Source organism: Neofelis nebulosa, chromosome 7 (genome assembly GCF_028018385.1).
Source record: "Neofelis nebulosa isolate mNeoNeb1 chromosome 7, mNeoNeb1.pri, whole genome shotgun sequence".
In the NCBI taxonomy this organism is placed as follows: Eukaryota; Metazoa; Chordata; class Mammalia; order Carnivora; family Felidae; genus Neofelis; species Neofelis nebulosa.
In genome coordinates, this window is record NC_080788.1 from 84,619,383 (window position 1) to 84,638,270 (window position 18,888).

At 42.6% G+C, this 18,888-nt stretch overlaps 1 long non-coding RNA gene across 1 annotated transcript in view; it reads right to left on the reverse strand.

The window, feature by feature from the left end:
- Positions 1 to 6,378: 6,378 nt before the first annotated feature.
- The window catches only part of LOC131517085 (uncharacterized), an 80,805-nt gene continuing 68,295 nt past the window's right edge, over positions 6,379 to 18,888 (reverse strand). The window contains exon 3 of the long non-coding RNA XR_009264378.1: positions 6,379 to 6,457. This is a non-coding gene — a long non-coding RNA (uncharacterized LOC131517085). The remainder of the gene's footprint in view (positions 6,458 to 18,888) is intronic.

Here is an 18,888-nt window from a genome sequence, read left to right on the forward strand (position 1 = left end):
TGGAGATTTGGTCCAGGTCTCTCACCTCTATCCTCCCTGTATTTAACCCTTACCCTTGGAATTTTCTCACTTCTGTTAATAGTAACACAAGCTACCATTTTTCTGAGTACAAATTACATGCCTGACCCTGTGCACTATCTCATTCTATCCTCATTAAAACCCTATGCAGTGCCTCTATAATTCTCATTCTGCAGATGAACAATAAAAGGTTCAGAAGGCAACACACACACACACACACACACACACACACCTTGCCTAAGAATACAGTTAGTAAATGGAGAAGCCAAAATTCAAACCCAAAGGAACCTGGGATTGCTGCCCTTGGCAGTGAATGCAAGGAATTCATTATAAATCTGACTCCAAATTCTGGGTCTTTCCTGAAGTCTCACAAATGGTAGCCAAGGGGGAAACTACCACATGATGCCCAGAAAGAATTCCTCAAAGTTCTCATCACATGTCACCAAAGATGCAGAGCAACTGGAGCACGTTAGACTATTTGGGGGACACCAATTGATGCAGTCACCTTGGAAAATGATTTGGCAGGACCAACTAAAGGCAAGCCTACACATGTACCTATGGCCAAGCAATCTCACTCCTGAGCATATGCCCAACAGAAATGACACACGCAACAATGTTCACAGCAGCATCATTCGAAATAGTCCCCAAATTAGAAGCAACCTGAGTGTCCACTAACAAGAGAATGGGCAAATTAATCGTGGCATAGTCAAAGAATGGAATACTACACGAGAATGAAAAAGAGTAAACTACTGAAACCTGCAAAAACATGTATAATTCCATCTCACAGACATAACGTTGAGCGTAAGGAGGTGGAAACTAAGAATAAATACTATGCGATTCTACATATATCAAGTTAAAAACATGTGAAACTACTCTATAGGGAGAAGAAGCAGAATAAGGATCACCCTTAGGTGACCAATGGGGAGGGGGTTTGAGAGACCCCTCTGGAATGATGGAAATTCCTATATCTTTATATGGGTGGCAGATACAAAGTATGTTCCTATGTAAAAATGTTTTTTTTTTTTTTTTTTTTTTTTTAAATTTTTTTTTTTTCAACGTTTTTTATTTATTTTTGGGACAGAGAGAGACAAAGCATGAACGGGGCAGGGGCAGAGAGAGAGGGAGACACAGAATCGGAAACAGGCTCCAGGCTCCGAGCCATCAGCCCAGAGCCTGACGCGGGGCTCGAACTCACGGACCGCGAGATCGTGACCCGGCTGAAGTCGGACGCTTAACCGACTGCGCCACCCAGGCGCCCCCTATGTAAAAATGTTTTGAGCTGTTCACTTAACATTTGCACTTCATATAAGTTATATCTCAATTTTTAAAAATAAATAAAAATTCTCATTGAACCTTTCTGACCCCCAGAATCCCAGATATCATGGCAGTTGGTCCCCCAAAGTCTTCCTCTTACTTCACCCCTTCAAACTTCACCCCTGCCCCTCAACCCCTCCTCTTAATTTCTAGATTTATTCTTTTCCGTCCCACTGGTAGCTTCATGTCCTTTCCTATATAAATCAATTTAGTTCCCTCTGGTCTCTTCCATTTCTCCTCTCTACTCATTACTATAATCAGCAGAACGAAAATCCCAGCAGTCAAACTGATCAAACAAACAATTCTCTTTAGAAGAGTGCACTTTTAAAGACGAATCTTCATTATTTGTTTCTGTCTCCTCTGGGAGATGGTGAAGTTCCCTGAGGGTAGGGGGTATATATGCCCAGATGTTCAGTAAGTGTGGAGTTGTATTAAATGAACACTCCTATTTAACACCTAAAAGTATGAAACCTGGGCTATTCACAAAGTTCTCATTATCCACTCCAGAGCCAGTGTGGATTAAAGTAATAAACGAGGATATGTGGAATTGGGATCATAAAACTATGTTTCAGAGGCATTTGCCTGAAAATTACAAGAAAAATACAAGATGGCTGAGTTTAATTATCTTGGGTCACTTTTATTATTTGTAGTCTTTTTGTATCTCTTCCTATCTTACTGCCTCTTACTGAACAGATATATCCAGGCAATTTCCTAGTCAAGAGGGAATAGAATAACAATAACTCCCTTAGAAATTGTGGAGGAGAAAACAAAGGTTTAAACATACTATTAAATCATCTAACCTCTGAAATGTAAGAACCAAGTCAGGAAACACACTGACACTCATTTCTTGCTTTTCAACACAGCAGAGCCTAGAAGGATGATTAGTTTATATTTTATTATGCAGGTGGAAGAGTCATTCTCCTAACTGCTTGGAAAGGTATTCAATGGTAGGTATCTCATAAGAATAAACTTATCCTTCAAATTTGGGGTACACCAGCCACCAAAGTTCAAAATCAGGAGTGGAATGGAAAACCTAAAGACAAAAAGATGAGTCTCACCTAATACTTAACCAAGGAAGAATGGCTTGCTCGCAAGTCCATTTTGAAAGGCTATGTCAGGCCAGGCCAGATTTAGAGGAGAAAGAATCTTTTGTCCACATCCTTCACCCAAATATAACTAAATGGAATAAAAGTCTGCGGTCATGTAGAAGGCCTCAATTGTTAGACTGTCGAAAGCCTGTTTGAAGTATAAGCTATTTTTCTGAGTATTGATATACTGCAGGTATTTATAGAGTATCATGCCACACAAAACATTTCCATGTTTAGAAATGGAATATGCCATTCCTTCCAAGTCCCCCAGGACCGCCACCTTAGCTGGATGACTATTGTATAAATACAGAAGTTAGCTGCTAGGAAATGTACCTTCACTTCTTAGAAAAGTATTCCTGTGTTTATCTTCTGGTGAACGTGGGCTCGCTAGACATAAACCATTTCTCACCAGCAACAAGGAGAGGTTTATTTTTGTCATTCATAAAATAAACCAGGGACCAGCCAAAGGAAATGACTCTTGGAGGCTGCCCCGTCAGAGAAGTGCCGTAGAAGTTACAAATGGCTCTGTGGCCCAGGCCATAAACAGTCTTTAGAAAGGCTGGTGCCGAGCTGTTGATATTAAAAATCACCTCATTAATTATGTTTGTAAACAATGCAGCTGTCTCTGCTTGCAAGCTGGCTTCCTCAGCATAATAATATTTGTAACAATAATAACCATCATTTCGAGCATAGCAATAAATAGTCAATCCAAGGACCTCAAGTGAAATCACATCTGGGAACTGCCACCTGGTCATTCAAATACTTCCTTAGAAGGTAGGAAAACTGTTGTCTGTTTTCCATGCAGAAGGCATTTTTTCAGGATCAACTACTGCACTAGAATTTTTCCCATCTCACCCTTTGAAAGGAGGAGGTAAATAGCTAGTGTGGGAAGAGTAACAAAACCTAGAGGGAGACAAGGAGCCAAAAGAAGTAAAAAAAAAGTTGGCTGGAAAAGGACAGTAGGGGGCACAGCCACCAGAGGGGATGATGGGAAAGAGGCACAGTCCTTCCTCTGGTAAAGAATCAGTGAGCTCAGGATCATGCTTCAGGGTATCAGTTAACCAGACATACCTCCTCAGTGCTCTTCAGTTATCCTTTTATTTGACAGATATTTATTGAACACCTACTAGGTGTCAGGTGTGTACCAGGCACCGGAGAAAATTCACAAGCAAATATTCACTTAAGATGCCTGTTGGTGATAAAATTGGAACGTACCTGGCAGACTAAGTAATTATATAATCCAGGTGGCCTGGTATTTATTTTTTTTAACGTCACATCTTTGGAGCACATATTTCTAGTTATCTCAGTAGTCAACAAGCCCTTAAAATGGTTAAGAACAAGAGGGAACTATGGTTTCTGAGCAACATAGATAAGCTAAAATTACTAGACCTCTTTCCACACGAGAGGACAACACCTTCATACCTCATTTATGCCTTCCCCACATGTAAATTTTGATTCTGAACTTCACTAGAGAGAGATAAATGTGGTATCCAATTCCAAAGCATTACCCATTTTCTCTGTCTCTGTCCCTCTCTTTCATCTCTCACTCTGTGTATATATTAATTTTATAGATCTTTTTATTGTCTGAACTACACTGGTTGCGTGAGAAGCAGAACAATAGGCCAAGAAGTTCCATTTCACACATGCCATCCTTATAATTCAAATAGGACAATAAAAAGAGAGAGAGAGAGAGATCTATAAACTGGTGATAAATCAGTGTCCTAAACCAAATTAACCATCGAAATAGATTATCATAAAAATAACGCCATGAAAAATATTCTTCACCTTCCTGGTTCAGCTGCCTGTAATGGAGAGAGAGGGTGTGTGTGTGTGTGTGTGTGTGTGTGTGTGTGTGCGCGCCTCTGTGTGTGTGTGTGCCTGTGTGAGTCTGCGTGTATGTGGGCATGCCACACCCACATTCAGAGACGCGCACATACACACACATGTGTGTGCAGAGGCCATACAGTTTGCACATGCTGCTTGCTCCTCCAGGAACAGGAGAGGGCTAAGACACCCCAGGATTGATCATTAGCATTTCCCAGTTTCTAAAGCTCAGCTTTTATTCAACATAGTAAATGATAATACCGTGTGCCAAGTATTGTGCTAAATACTGAGGATACAAAATGAGCTAAAAGAGACAATGTTTGTCTTCATAAAACTTCCAATCAGAGCAGTATAGATAGACATTAACCAAAGGGGTACACAGATAAAATTTTTGAAACTATAAATCCTGATCAGTGCCATTAAGAAAAGGCACAGGCTGCTCTGAAGCACATAACAGGGGAACCCAACCTAATGTGAGGTCAGGAACAAACAGATCTCCAAGTTGCAGGACCAGTAGGGACCAAAGAGGTACAAATGTCCCACCAGCAAGGGGTGTTCTGCATCAGTAGGAGGAGCGATATACACTTTCTTTCACTGGAGAAGGCTGGGAAGGAAAAGGTGAGTAAGCACGATTAGGCCTGCTGGCAAAGAAAGGGGGTGAGGGAGTTCCATCCAGAAGGAACCACATCTACGAAGACTCTGAGGATAGAGGAGAGATAGCAGATCCCAGAAGGTCACAAAAGGCAGAGAGCAAGGGCAAGGTGGTACCACATGGGACAGGGGAGGTGGCCAGAAGCCAAATCGTGCAGATTATTAACATGGGGGTGGGGAGGAACGGGGAGGATGTGGAAGAGGTTTCAGGCGTTCTTTTACAAAAGCTCATGTTGTTTCCAGGTGGAGAAGAGGTTGACTGGAGGGAAGCAAGATGCTGGGAAGACAGTTATCAGTCCCTTTACCAGTCCTCCACACTAGTCCAGGTGAGAGATTGGACCTGCGTCTAACACTAATTAGCTGTGTGACCTTAGATAATTTGCTTCACCCCTTTAAGCCTCAAATTCCCCACCTGTAAAATGGCAATAATAATGGTTTTAGTGGGGATTAAATGAGATCACGCCTGGGGCGCACACGGCCCACTGTAAGCCTTCAATAAAGGTTAGCTATTGGTGGTGCTGGAGATGGAGAGAAATAGATTAGAGAGATATAAATAGTCCCCCAGCAAGCAGCCTTCCTGCCTAATTCATCACAAGGAGGAGTAACACATTTTCTTTCCTGAGGTTGGGTAGGAATGAATGGGGAGAAAGCAATTGGTACCACTAGGAGAAGTTTCCCCAATTTGAAACAATTCTTGTTCCTTATTAGAAGCTCTGCCAGTAATATTTAAGCCATGAAGGATATCCAAGACCATTTAGAAAAGTAATTAAAGTACTAGAAAAATATGTATATATTTTGTATATAAAGTATTTGTATATAAAGTATGTATTTGTATATAAAGTATTTTTAGTAAATAAGAGTCCTAAAAAAGGTTGAAGTATATGTTAAACAAGCTTTGGGACAACAACAAAAAGATTATAGAAAAATAAGTAACTTACCCAAGGTCATAGGGCTGTTAATGGCTAAAAGCCAGGAGTTGAACCCAGGTTGAACTCTAAGTCTGTGCCCTTTCCAGGAGGGGGCACAGGCTCCTGAGAAGTCCAAACCCAGTTCTTTTCTTCCAGAAGCTTTCAGTCTAGTCGGGAAAACAAACAGCAAACCGTAAGAAACAAGGCACAATTGAAAGTCCAGTTCTTTAGTTTACATTGAAAATTATGGTGACACTATAAATTGTTTGGGTGTTTTGGTAGGCAGGGTCAAACTAATAGAGCTCTAAAATAGTTCTTGCCTTTGGATCTAATAATGTCACTTTGAGGGCTCTATCAAAAAACATACAGGAAGTTAAATAAAAGAAAGCAGGCTTATTTACCGATTGCCAAAGGCAATTGTTAGTTCCTTTTGAGACAAGTTGGATGATAGGCTATTTACATATCCAAAATTTCTAATGCAGTAAGGAAAAAAAATTATCTTTTGTATTAACCACAGCCTTGAGGACTGAGAGACTTCCTTAATTAAATCAAACAGAAGCTTTAGGTAGAACCTATTTGTGGGAAGCTTAAGGTAATTGATCCTGAAATGAAGCACTCATTCAAAATCCGGACACGGGACTTTGGGTACACCTCCTGTAAAAAAAAAAAAAAAAAAAAAAAAAAACCTCACTCACTAAAACCAGGACTGGTTTCCTCTAGCTGATCCTTGAGGGCGTCCCCTTTAAACTTGCCAGCCTCCTCCAGTAAAAGATAAAATCATGCAGGGGTATGGATTAGCTATCATGTCATTATAGCAGGCACAGCCGTCTGTTACAGGTAAATTGCTAGGCAATGTAATAACAATGCAGTTTATTTACTGTGCAGGGTGCTTATCTACAGAAATGTTCCGACAAACAAAGAAAGGCACAGCTAAACGCCTTTCCCTTAGAATTACAGACTGAATCTATGCCAGCACCTTCAGAGAATAAAAATGCTAAATAATCCCTGTATAAATAGAGTCCCTAAAAACCCAAAGCATCTCCTAACAGAAGAAGCAGAAAAAGGCAATTGGCAGATGGGGTGTCCACAAGGTCTTCCTCAGGCTCCCATCTTTATCAACCAAATCACATCCCAAGGGGAGGAGGTGAGGAGAATGTGAAGAGTAGCCAGGCTGAGGCTAGACTAGAGCACTCATTGTTAAATGATAGTGATGATAATAGCAATGATGACAATAATGAGGCTGAATACCATTTGTTGCGTGCTTATCATCTGCCATTGCAAAGAAGTCAACATTAGCCCTTAATTACCAAAACAACCCTATAAGGTCAGTCCTACTATTCCCCCACTTCACAGTTGAAGAGATTCATGGTTAGGAATTTGTCCACTAAGCTGTTAACTTGAGATTTGAAACCAGGGTTACCTCCCTCCAATACCAGAGCTCTTAACCCCTCTGTCCTCAAGAACCAGAGGGTCTCGCTTGAGGTTGGACTAGCATACAGTACTCCTGCCCTCCCCTGACGTGGAGGGCCTTTTAACCTCAAGCACATATCCCACCCACCAAAGCATCCACGGGGCTCACACTGTGAAGGGCTTACACAATGAATAATACCAAGGGCACCATTTTATTGGCAACCTAGTGGCTGCCTTTTAAACATACAGCCTTCCCTGACTAAAATAAGTGAACTAATGAGTGAGGGATTGAAGAAACCTAGTTAAGGCACCTAGGATAGAGTCTAGAGAGACATGACTGGAATGCAATTGCTCTAAAAGAAAGCTATAACCTAATCAATAGTATTAACATATCTGAAGAAAGAATGTGTCCACAGAAGGAAGGTGGTATGCCCAGAGTTCAGAAAAAATGGAGAATATTGAATTTGGAAGTGTTTACCCAATCATGCCCAAGGGAGAGGAGTGTATCTGATAGTCAATAGAAAGATGTACCAGGATTGCTTAGTTCGTTTCAATAGTCTTTGAGCGCCTACTATGTGCCATGGTATATAATGGACACTGGGATTAAACACACACACACAAATACACATAGTTCCTAACACAGAGGAACCTGCAAAGATAGTGGGTGAGACCAACATACAAACAGCTCTTGATGCTAAGTGCTACAGCAGATGTATATGCAGCACACCACAGAGCACAGAGGAGATAAACTTAGTCAAAGGAGTAGGAAGTGACCTGTGAGCTGTGTTTCAATAAATAAGCAGGCATCATCTAGGCCATAAAGGAAACAAAGAAATTCCATTCAGAAGAACCAGAAGTTGTCCACATCACAGTAAGTTAGGAATAGAAATGTAGAAGTAAGTTAGGGATAGGGACAGTAAGTAGGGTGCCTGGGTGGCTCAGTCAATTAAGTATCTGATTCTTGATCTCAGCTCAGGTCTTGAGCTGAGTCCAGCACGTTGGGCTCTGCACTGGGCATGAAGCCTACTTAAAATAAAAATTAATTAATTTTTAACAATTAAAAAGGAAGTATTAGTCCAGAGATTGAGGATGGTGTATGTTCAGTAGCCTAAGATTTATCCCAAGGGGAAATAGAAAAACCATTGAAGGATATTAGCTGGAGAATAACAAAGTCAACTTGCATTTAGAAAAATCATTCTGCCAGGAATATAAATAATCAGTGTAAATGGAGAAAAGCTAAGAAGGACCAGAAACCAGTTAAGAAGCTATTACCAAAGACCCTGGTGAGGACACTTCCTAGGTCGATGATAGCTGGGATAAAGAGGAGAGAAAAAACTAAATATTTAGGAAGTGATGCTACTGACTGGTTGGATAGGAAGGATGAAGAAGAGGTGAGAAATCTAGGATGACTCCAAGTTTCTGACTTAGGTGACTAAGTTGATGATATCATGAACTGAGATAGGAAATATGGGAATATAGGAGGAACAGCAAATTTGGATTCAGAAGATGAAAATAAGTTTGGTTTTGAACTTGTGGAGTTTGTAGTGCTTACTGGACATCCAAGTGAAGCTGCCCAAGCAGGCTATTAGACATAAAATCAAGAGTCATCAGGTCTGAAGGTAAATATTTGAATATCATAAGCAAATAGGTGATACTTAAAACCTATTTATGTTGTGAGAGTGAAAGAGATTAACCAAGAATGGATAGAAGGATGGATGGATGGATGGATGGATGGATGGATGGATGGATGGGTTGATGGATAGATGGATGGATCAGAAAATAAGCTAGTTAAAGCAAGATTATACTATATTAACTAGTTTTAATTTGGGGGAAGTTTCAAAACTTAGCTTTACCTGACCTTAATGGATAAAAAAAGAAGCTGAAGAGTGTAAAGGAAAATAAACTTCAGATAAATATTTCTTTGCCATAAATTGTATTATTTCTTAAAAGAGCCCTCTAAGTTAAGAAGGAAATTTTATTAAAAAGCATAAAGCAGTTAGAGATGTTTTAAAATATCAACTCCCTGCTAAAAAAGATGAGGAAATTAGTACTCTCACTCTTCGACAATATCCCCTAGTAAGGATTACCATTCCTCTTTTACTATGCCTACACCATTCCTGAGTCCTTTATTTTGACTTACCTCTTATATGGTTGAATCTTGTCATTGAACAACTATTTTTTCCAGGAAGTTTTCACACATTCTGTATTTCTTGAGGATGTGCAATAATGTCCACCTATTGTCTTTACATTTGACTAACACCTTGGCTGGGTATAATATCCTTGAGTCACTGTTTTCCTCAGAACTTTGTAGATACTACTTTGTTGGCTTCTGGCATTGAGTGAAAGTCCAAGGCCAGCCAGATTTTCCCTATTAGTAAGTGACTTGCAAAGCCTGTGTCATTAACCACATGGTAGGGAATGAAAGACTCAAAGAGTATCTCTCAATATACTTGATTCCTCTGGGGCGCCTGGGTGGCGCAGTCGGTTAAGCGTCCGACTTCAGCCAGGTCACGATCTCGCGGTCCGTGAGTTCGAGCCCCGCGTCAGGCTCTGGGCTGATGGCTCGGAGCCTGGAGCCTGTTTCCGATTCTGTGTCTCCCTCTCTCTCTGCCCCTGCCCCGTTCATGCTTTGTCTCTCTCTGTCCCAAAAATAAATAAAAAACGTTGAAAAAAAAATTAAAAAAAAAAATATATATACTCGATTCCTCTATTTTTTAGGTGGACAAAACTCTTCTCTGGCATTAATAAAAGGCAATGTTAAAAGTTACAAGCCCTCCTCTGCCCCATTAATCTTCTCATCTGTCAAGACTGTCCAAATGTCCTCCACCACCCTCTAAGACTTTCTCCTCCCTCCTTCTAGGCAGAATTACTACTATACTATATAGCAGTTATTACACTTATAGTTGTAGGTATGCCTGTTTGCCCGCTAAATTTGAACCACGTTTTTCTTGATTGTAATCCCAGCACTTATCACACTGCTAAAAGACAGTAAGGGCTCAGACGTTTACTGAATAATCTATCTATTCTCCCTTGCCAACACAACTCTTGCCAACACATACTCTTGGCACAACTCTTGCCAACACATACTCACTCAAAGGACTCTTTACAGCAGTTATACTCAAACATGAGCAAGCATCAGAGTCATCTGGAAGACTGGCTAAAACATAGATTGCTGGGGACCCTCCCCAGAGTTTCAGATTTAGGAGGTCCAGGGTGGGGCTCAGGAATTTGCATTTCTAACAAATTCCCAGGTGACACTGATGCCATGCTGTTGGTTCAGGAACTACACTTTAAGAACCACTGATTTAGAGCACCATTTAGAAACAGGAATAGATGGAATGTATCCCTGTAAATTAACGATGAATAAGCTTATGTGTACCTCCCAAACCATCAAAATCTGGTGGGCTAAATGCCTCCTTATATCATAAACCTACCATTAAACCCAAGGAGGCTAAATGCCTCCTTATATCATAAACCTACCATAAACCCAAGTATGTGGTCCACAAGAAGAGACATTTTATGATGTTTCATTGAGTTTTTCTTGCTTAATTCATTTTATCACTTATGATGATAAGTAGCTTTAATCAGTATTACTTACCATGATTCTCTATTATACTATAATTATTAACTATACTAACATTAATTCAATTCAATAGTGAAAGAATAAATCCAGAGAAACTTCATGTATTTCATACCACATTCTTCCTCAAAATAAAAGAGTAATAATACCTTTAAACAATCCATTCCTCTCTCATCCTTACTCTGTTGTCTCAGGATTTCTGTTCTCTCTCTGCCTTCTTATCTCCCAGGCACATGAGATAGTTGTGATTCTTACTTGTGTCGAGACTTTACAAGTCACCACTAGGTACGTATTCCCTTCTACACCATTCTTGCCATTTCGCCATTTATTCCCTGAAGAGAATGGTCTGTGGTCCCGAGGCTTTTACAGCAACCTCTAAATGGTGATTCTTTTACTCCCTTCCTTCCTTAAAGTGTTTAACTTTTCTGAGCACTAAATTTCCCCTGGTTTTCTGCACAGGAACACACAGTACGGTGCATTATAATGTTGCACTGCAGTGCCACCTAGAGCCTGCTGCCGGTAAAGACCCAGAGTTAACCAATTCTGAGCACTCCGCCCCAGTTGAGTTGAAGGAAAATATAGTTCTGGATTCAAAGGAACTCTGACTGTACCAGAAATTGTTCAGTATAAGGGCCAACTGGAACTTCTTCCTGGAACTATGGATTATTAAACCATCATTTGAAATGGTGTCATCAGCTTAAATTTTTGCTTTACATTAGGAATTTTAACCCTGAAGTTTTGTGTATAAAACATCCTCAAGGCCAGAAACCCTCAGTGGTGATGGTAGGGAAAAGAGAAAACAGCAGCTCCTGGGCCTTTCAGTCCTACTTCTCATGGTTCTGGCTGTAGTTGAGCTTTGTTGAGATCTGCAGGATGAAAATCAGCTTGGCCTGTCCAGGGAGCCAGGCTGAAATGGAGCTCTGCACATTAAGCAAGCAGCCGCCACATTAGAAGCCGAGGGTCCATTAGCTCTCATTTAATGTTTCTTCTCAAGCAGATAAGTACAGGCATCAAACACCCCAGCCCTTTTATGACACATAAATCACAGGTCAGTGCCTTCCATGGAGACTCCTGTTTGCCAAGCAAGTAGTTAAACCAGAGGCTGGGAAGCAACATTTCAGTTCACTTAGAGACCCAGGGGGATGAACCAATTGCACAGGGCAGGGCCAGGAATTTCTCCCCACAATTTAATGATTAAACCCTTTCTCCTGCTTGAGAACTAGCACATCATTCCAGACCTTCCACAGGCAGCAGCTTGCACCAAGAGCCACCTTGGTCCCAGCTCTGCCATTAACTTCTTCTCAAGGAGTTGGTTCCCACAAGTCCACCGGGGGCAGAGCAAGCTATGAGACTCCCTCTCTAGGCCCACCACTAATTGGACTGAGGTAGACCTTTTTCCAGATTCAATGCACAGAATCTCTCTCTTGATAATTTATGCCAAGAGGCACATAGACTGAAGGAGCTGGGAACTAAGCCTTGTTAATGATGGGGCCCTAAGCAAAAGTCTGTGAACTTGGAGTGCTGAGGTCCTCGGAACTGCCCTGGCTTCTGCCCTTCCTACACCTACCCACAGCAGCTCTTCTGTGGATTTCATGAGTTCTGTACCTAAAAACCAACTTGGGTGGATTCAGCCCCTTATTACTAAAATTGCTGTCTAAGAAACCCTGAGTCTTAGGAACAATGATTGGACCCAGGTAGGTACTTCTGCTCCCGCATGTACTCTATTGTGAGAGACCTTCACAGCTAGCACCCAGCCTGCCAGTGCTCCTGTGATCCAGCAGGAGTGGGCCACCCCCATGGGTAAGGGTCAGGGACAAGGAGAGATGGGGACCAGAGTATGGTCTACAGACTATGGCCAGTCCACAATCTGTTACTGGCCTGCAACAAGAAATGCACAGAAACTGAGAGTATTTAGAAACTTTTATAACAATTTTTCAGAACAATTTTATATCTATCAAATCTAATTTTAAAAAATCAGAGCTTAGGGGCGCCTGGGTGGCTCAGTCGGTTGAGCATCCGGCTTCGGCTCAGGTCATGATCTTGCAGTCTGTGAGTTCGAGCCCCACGTAGGGCTCTGCGCTGACAGCTCAGAGCCTGGAGCCTGCTTCAGATTCTGTGTCCCCCTCTCTCTCTGCCCCTCCCCCACTCAAGCTCTGTCTCTCTCTGTCTCAGAAATAAGTAAATATTTAAAAAAAATTTTTTTTTAAAAATCAGAGCTTGTATTGTGTACGTCTTTGCTCTTTTTCCATTCCATTTTCAAGTATTTTATTCCACTTTACTCCCTGCTCTGGTTCAGGCCCCTGGGCCATTTAGCTGGCAGAATCTTGCTTAAAGAAGACAGGAATACACTGTACCTTCTCTCCAAGGAAAAGCGAGGACTCGCCGGCAGAGGCAAAGCCTATTATTTCCATCTTTTTATAAGGAGGACCTTTCCTTGGATCAGACAGGTCAGAGGCAGGACCCCCGAACATCCTGGTATAGAAAACACACAAGACCTATAGCATCCCGATGGAGTTTAGACAAAGTTTCCAAGAGGAGGGCCAGAAGCAAACTCGGGAGCTGCATTCAGACACCACCAAGTGGCCCAATGGGCTTGGGGGACTTTAGTGCCTCCAGGCAGGGCATCTCTCTGCCATCTCCCCAAGGACTTCCTATACACACACACACACACACACACACACACACACACACACACACCTCCTTGGGCAGCAGCACCTTCTCTCACAGCCAGTAGCAAGAGTACAGATAGGGAGGGTGCACGGCTCTCACGTTGCCTCATTTCCTTGGGTAGACTCAGCCTGGGTCTCAGGAAGAGAGGAGGCCATTGGGGACAGGGCTGGGTCAGTTAGCTGCACCAAAACCCTCTAACTCTAAATTCCCTCTGTGTGGGTCCAAAAAAATGAAACACGGACATCGAAAAAAAATTTTTAAATAGTGTCCCTTTAACAAGTAAAACTAGAGAAATATAAGGAGAAGAGGAGTAAGAAACATATGGAGAATGAGATAGAAAATGAGGGAAAGGCAGGAAGGACTAACGGGCTAACGAATTCCATGAGGGCCGGGCGCTGGCCGTGCCCCTGCCTAGCACAGGGCAGGCACACGCTGACTCTCAACAAACGTCTGTTGAATGAAGAAAAGAAGGGAAAGTTGACACAGGAGCAAGGAGGGAGGAGGCACCAGCTGGCACGCCGCTGCCCAGGCTCCTCTGGTCCAGCAGCCCGCAGAGGCAGCAGGCAGGGGTGAGGGCTGCTGGGCAGGGTGACGGCTGCGCTCTCACGGCTCTGAAGGGAGAGTCCTTGCCGCTCTCCTTCTTTATTTTTTCTCCTTTAAAAAAAAAAATGTTTTAATGCAGGGAAGAGTCACTGATTTCATTTGAAACAATTCCCAAACAGGATATGGAGTCTCAAACAGCTCCTCGGCGTTTGGCAACTGCCATGCGCAGGTGTTTCTTGTGAGTGCCGGGCGGCACGTAGGGCGCCGAGACCCTGGAACCCTGGGAGGTGGTGCAAAGGACAGAGGGCGGTCCAGGGCGCAAGGGGTTTGGGCGCTGAGCCCTGGGGCATCCCCTGCATTCCAGAAATCAGACTCTTCCCAGTCGCCTCCCTAACACGTTTGCTAACCTCACCTCCAGCCCTGAGTCTTTAGTATTATAGGAGTTTTCAATTCCTATTTCTGTAATTTGTAAGACAAAAACAAACTACTGTCCCAACGTGCAGGGAACGAAATGGAAGAAAGGGAAAAATGAGGATTGTTTGATAACAACATACAAACAGTCTGGACTTTTACCTACCAGGGCTAAAACAAACATGTGAATGCTAATAGAGCTGAACAGAACACTCACCAACAAAAATCAGTGCACACACATATTTCTAAACCAAGTTTCTAAGTAAAATGGGAAAAGAGAGTACTGAAGTATGAAGGAATATCTCCAACCTGCCAAACTTTATAAGTAGCCCTGGACAAACAGTTAAACAAAGAGTTACCATATAATCCAGCAATTCCACTCCTGAGTATGGTACATACCCAAGAGAAACGAAAACCTATGTCCACATGAAAATTTTAATATGGATGCTTACGACAGCATTATTCACAATAACCAAAACATGGAAACAACCCAAATATCTGTCAAGTGGTGAATGAATAAATAAAATGCGGTATATCCACACGCTGGCCTAGTATTTGGCAATGAAAAGGAATGAAGGTATGGATATGTGCTACATCATGGATGAACCTTGAAAACATTATGCTAAGTGAGAGCCACTCACAAAGGATCATGTATTGTATGATTCCATTTATATTAAATGTCCAGAATAGAAATCTATAGAGACAGAAAGTAGATTAGGGTTGCCTAGAGCAGGGTGGGGCATGAGGATGGTGGGAATGGGGTGTGACAGTTTAAGGGTACAGGATTTCTTCGGGAAGGTAATAAAAATATTCTAAAATTGACTGTAGTGATGGCTTAGCTCTATAAATATACTAAAGAACTGTTGAATCATATACTTTAAACGGGTGAATTGTATAGAATGTGTCCACATAAAGAAAGCTATGAACAAAAACAAAAGAGGTCCTTTCTCGAGGAGAAATAAGAAAGGTGGAGCATGTCCAGTGGATTTCACTGACCCCCTCTGACAAGGAAAGGGTTTGGAGAGCGTGCTAAGTCTTTAAGTACCAGGAGTGATTTCTTTGCCTCCATGGTTCCTGCTCCATAGCTTCACACAGAGGGTCCTAGGAAGAAGCCCCTCCCCTTCTCCCTGTGTTTCATAATGGAAAGGACTGGTAAGTGCCTACAGAGTTACCCTAATAGAAATATTTAGGGGCGCCTGGGTGGCGCAGTCGGTTAAGCGTCCGACTTCAGCCAGGTCACGATCTCGCGGTCCGTGAGTTCGAGCCCCGCGTCAGGCTCTGGGCTGATGGCTCGGAGCCTGGAGCCTGTTTCCAATTCTGTGTCTCCCTCTCTCTCTGCCCCTCCCCCGTTCATGCTCTGTCTCTCTCTGTCCCAAAAATAAATAAAAAACGTTGAAAAAAAAAAATTTAAAAAAAAAAAAAAAAAAAGAAATATTTATATTTTGGGATTATAATCATAAACACTTAGGAGTATCTGAGCCTTAGGAACAATCTCTTTTACTGGATTTCTGTGTGTTCCCTGGACCACTTTCAGGAGCCAAAAGGAAGGAAGGACGGGACTACAAGAGGATCTCTGGGCATGCTGTACATTTCAGCAAACTTCTCACTTCATATGGTTAAACGTTTGGGGGTTTAAAAGATAAACTCTTGGCCATCCAGGAGGAAGAAAGCATCCAGAACTCAGCCCTGAAGTTTCTGGACAACTGACATCTCATGGTGCTCTTCCCAGACATTATAGGCACCATGAGGCCCACCTTCCCCTCCGGTGAGTTCCAGACAGTCATAGGCATTTGGAACATATGGCAGTTGCCTCCCTCCACCTGTGGACATTACCGCCAGACCCTTCTCAAGGCCCTGCCAGATCTGATGTCCCCTACAATACAATTCTGTCCAATGCACAGCCAAGTGACCCAGGACAACAAATGGCATATGCCAAACATGTAGCCCAGAACACGGATCACCAGGAAAGTCTGAACTGGGCCCCTGGATGAGCCTTTGTCCAGTGCATGATTGGGAATGACTTTGTTTATATAGATAGGCCAGGAAAGAGGCCAGCTTGTCCATTATTACACCAGCCATATTTTCTTGCCCACAAGAAAATAAGATACAGCAGAATCCCCCAACTTCCAACCAAAAAGCTGAAACTGTTACATGATGCTGGCTGCTCTGAACTGCACGAAATACTTCATAGAAAAATGTCTACTGGGTACTTGACTAAGCCCTAGAATGATAAATATGACCAAAGTAGCATCAAAAGCCCCAGAGAATCAATACTGGGAGGTCTGTAGTTTCTATTTAAATTTTTTATTTGAATTCTCTCTCACCCAGAGCCCCATTACTATCAAGCCCTTTCTCTTAGCCAGCCATACTAAAAGCTAGAACTGGCAATTCAGTGCCTTGCAAAGGTTTTAACAAACAACAGGCACTTGGTAAATGCTTCAAGAACTTGATGAGTTAGGAGGCGCCTGCATGGCTCAGTAGGTTAAGTGTCTGACTCTTGATTTCAGCTCAGGTCATGATCTCACAATTCATGGGATCAAGCCCTGTATCAGGCTGCACTTTGACAGCGTGGAGCCTGCTTGGAAGTCTCATCCTCTCCCTCTCTGCCCCTCCCCTGCTTGAGAGCATGCGCTCTCTCGCTCTCTCTCTCTCAAAATAAATAAATAAACTTAAAAAAAAAAAGAAATTGAGAAGTTAGCTAATGAGTGGATTAGTTAATGATTTCAGAAGTAAAATGGTTTTGAAATCAAGAAAAGTACAATGTAGTCATCCCTATTTTTGTCATTTCTCCATCACCTTATTCAGGACCTTCTTAAAGTGAACACAGGCCCAGCATCACAGTGCTTGGAAGGAACCATAGACACTACTCGTGTCTACTGCAATGTCCCAGAAGCCACCAAAGAAGACAAATAGGAGGCTGGGGGGGGGGGGGGGGGGCAGAAGGCATCTGAGATCTCCAGGCCCACTTCAGTTAGTACATTAGGAGAAGGCACAAACTCTCAGTAACATTGGCCATCTCTGCCAGTTAGGTTTGGATAGATTTTCTTTTTTTTTTTTTTAAGAAGAAATTTTTGGAGGGCTCAATCAGTTGAGTGTTCAACTTCAGCTCAGATCATGATCTCGCAGTCTGTGAGTTCAAGTCCCACGTCAGGCTCTGTGCTGACAGCTCAGAGCCTGGAGCCTGCTTCAGATTCTGTGTCTCCCTCTCTCTCTGCCCCTCCCCCACTCATGCTCTGTCTGTCTGTCTGTCTCTCTCTCTCTCTCTCTCTTTGTCAAAAATAAACATTCAAAAAAAGAAGAAGAAATTTTTTTTAAGTTTATTTATTTTGAGAGAGAGAGAGAGAGAGAGAGAGAGAGGGAGAGAACACAAGCAGGGGAGGGGCAGAGAGAGAGGAAGAGAGAAACCCAAGCAGGCTCCGTGCCATCAGCACAGAGCCCAATACAAGGCTCAAACTCACCAATAGCAAGATCATGACCTGAGCCAAAGTGGGATGCTTAACCAACTGAGCTACCCAGGCACCCCTTGGATAAATTTTCAATCCACTCAGCAGCTTTATTTTCACAAGAGGCTCAGGAGGGACGGAACCACAGTAGAAAGACCCTGGGGACTCGTCAGCATTATTGCTTCTTCCTCTTAGAACCATCCCTGGGACCTAGAGGCCTGGTAGGAAGAGGAAGACAAGAAATTGACAGCAGCTGCTTGGTGCTCCTGGGAATAAGAGGCAGAATGTCTAAAGAGTATTGACTCTTACAATGAGCTGCTGTTGACAGGGATGCCCTCATGGATCTTTGGAGTGAACCGGGGCTAAGGAAGCACGAAAGAACTGGTAAACAAGACGGATTTGCCTTCTGCCCTCACGGAGCTTAGGATTCTATTTTACTAGAAGTTGTACAATATGTGCTGGGTAGAAAAGAAATGGAGCCCTGGGCTGAAGAACAAGTGGTCTTACTCTGGATACTGTCTCAGTCTCCTGGTTTATACTTCAGCTTGGAACCTTCATTTTTAGGCCAAGCTCCTTCTGTCATCATCTTACAGATGTGCTTACATTCTTAGTTCCTATGTTTGTATTCCAACTAATACAGATGACTTCCCAGACTTTAATCCTCAAACACAACAATATGTAAACTGTATTTCTGCTGCATTCTCCACCGCCACGTAGGTAGCTTGAGGCCTCCCTCCACATTGGTCAGTGCAGTTCCACTTGTACCTGTTTTACCTACTGGGCTGTTTATCTCATTTGGATAAAAAGTTTACAAACTGTGAATCTAGGTTAATTCCTTTTCTTACACTTAAGACAGTGGGAATTCAGAGAGAAGAGGAGACGTGCCCAAGACTACACAGCTAGTGAATCACAGAGACAGGCCTAGACTTTAAGGTCCCGACCCTAGTGTTTTCCACTGGAAATGCTAGCAACCACAGTTTCTCAAACATGTGTTCCTCGTGGAAAATGCCAAGAAATTCTCTGCCCCC